At 48.0% G+C, this 2333-nt stretch overlaps 1 pseudogene; it reads left to right on the forward strand.

Annotated features, from left to right (window-relative positions):
• The first annotated feature begins 1875 nt into the window (after positions 1-1875).
• Positions 1876-2333, forward strand: part of LOC116080465 — a 2268-nt pseudogene continuing 1810 nt past the window's right edge.

Raw genomic sequence — 2333 nt, forward strand, 5'->3', positions numbered from 1 at the left:
GAAGGGTATGAGGAGAGGAGGAACAATAAGGCAAGTGAGAGCAAGATAGTAAGAGAGCAAGGAGGAGGGGCAAGTAGCTCTTTATATAGTGGGCTGGGCCATCCTTGATGTTGCCTGGTAACTGTGGGGAGGAGCATACCTAAGTGACTGATGACCACACACCTCTCTGCAGAGGTGGTAGGGCTGTGGGAGGCTGTAGCTACAACAGGAGCCAGGGGCCCAGGAGGAGTGGCCGAATACCTTCCATCCCTTAGAGCCACAGGCATTCCAGGACTGTGTTCAACTGGGGACCAGGCCATCTGTGCACAGCTCACTGCCCCACACTTGCTCAACTATGTTCATAGCAGCTTTATTAATAACAGCAAGAAACTGGAAGCAACCCATATGTCCCTCATCTGAAGAATTGATAAAAATAAATGTTTTACATTCACAAATGAAATACTACTCAGCTATTAAAAGTAAGGACATCATGAAATTTGTAGGCAAAGATATGGAGCTAGAAAATGTCATCTTGAGTAAGGTAATCCAGACCCTAAAGCACATGCATGGAATGTACTCACAAATAAGTGGATATTAGTCATAAAGTACAGGTCAGTCATGCTACAATCTCCATACTCAAAGAAGCTAAATAACAAAAAGGACCTAAGGGAGAATGCTGAACCTCACTCGAAAGGGGAAATAAAATAGACTTCAGAAGTGGAGGAGAGAGGAAACTGGGTGGGAGAGGATTAGGGGAGGAGAATGGGGGTGGAGATCAGGTGTAGATTGAACAAGAGCAGGGGTTCTAGGGCTGGGGGATAGAAGGAAATCTATAGAGGTGCATCTCTGAGGAAACTGGAAACCTGGGAAAGTAGAGGCTCTGGAGAGGATTAGGGGATGACCCTACCTGAGACTACTAGCAGTGGGAGATATGAAGCATTAATTAATCACCTCCTGGAGCCAGGCAGGATTTCCAATGTATGAAAGCAGACTTAAGATCTTATACCCTGGCTACAAGATGGGCAGATGTGACCCTCCTACAGCTGGGGCTGCTTCTATCAGACCCTGCCATGCCACAGATAGCCCCTCCTCTCTGCTCACCTCCTGCTAATAGCTACACTTCACCCAAGTTCCAGTTACCCCGGAAGTCCCATCTCCAGAGACTGGAGATGAAGCTGCTGATTGGGCCAAGTTGCTGACGAACTGGGGGGAGGGGTTTTGCTTTACCTATCTACCTGTTTACTTGTAACAAGGAGAATTCAATGAATGATGGCAGACTGAAAGTACACCATGTGTTGGTCTAACTTTTTCAAACCCTTTCCGCATTTCCAGTACCCTAAATTATTCAGGCCCTGACTCCCAATCCAGGCAACCCATTCGTACGAGTGGATGGCGCCCAACAATAGGGGCTGGAAATGAGGAAGAAAGGTGCACCACTACCTCAAGAGAAACTTCTCAAGGAAATAAAGATAGAACGACAGGTTTGCCAAGATAAGTCGAGGTCACACTGGCCCAGTGATGGTCTCTACTTAGGGAGTTCAGTAATGGCAGACAGTCAGGACTAGAATCAGGCAGTTGTCAATGGCCTTAGAGCTACACTCAGGTGGGCAGGGTAGGACATAAATATATAATAAAAATACATAAAAATAGCAAAATTTAGAAATAAAACAAAAAATATGTATAGGAAGATCAAAAAGAGAAAGAAAATGGACTTCAGAGCTATCCCAAAGACACAGAGAAACTGAGAGACGTCTTGCTTTCTCTATGGCTTATTCAGGAAAAAATCCTAGTCTTCAATTTTATGTTACATGTTACATGTCAATTTGGTTATGTCTTTGTCTTAAAAAGTGATTGCGAGTTTGTGTCTTGCATTTATGGTGTTTACACGTGGTCAACATGGCGGCTGGGGCTTGTGAGCACTGGCGTACCCTCCAGGTGCAAGCAGGGAGGCAACGGCCTGGCCAAGTCTGGGGCCCTTCGTGCCCACAGCGTGGGTTCGCAGGCGCTTGGCTTCCAGCCCTGCGGGCCCACAACAGCTCAGCTTCTCACCCTGGCCAAGCTCGACAGATAGGCAGTCTGTATTCGTCTGCTTGGTAGACGTGGACAGCCCCGTAGAGAGGCAGAGACCGCTGTAGTGGGTGGGTGGTCTCACACATCTTCTGAGAGATCCTGAGCAGGGACGGCAGGGAGCCGAGGCTCTCAGCTGGCAGTGGCTCTCAGCTGGCAGTGACCAGTGAGACACCCCAAGACAAAGCTTGCAGGCTGGAGGCTTCCTTTGTTGCAGGCCCATAACAGGCAGCAGATACACCCAGAGTTGGTGCACCCAGAGTTGGTGCACAAGCGCACAGGTCAGT

Source organism: Mastomys coucha, unplaced genomic scaffold, assembly GCF_008632895.1.
Source record: "Mastomys coucha isolate ucsf_1 unplaced genomic scaffold, UCSF_Mcou_1 pScaffold6, whole genome shotgun sequence".
NCBI lineage: Eukaryota > Metazoa > Chordata > Mammalia > Rodentia > Muridae > Mastomys > Mastomys coucha.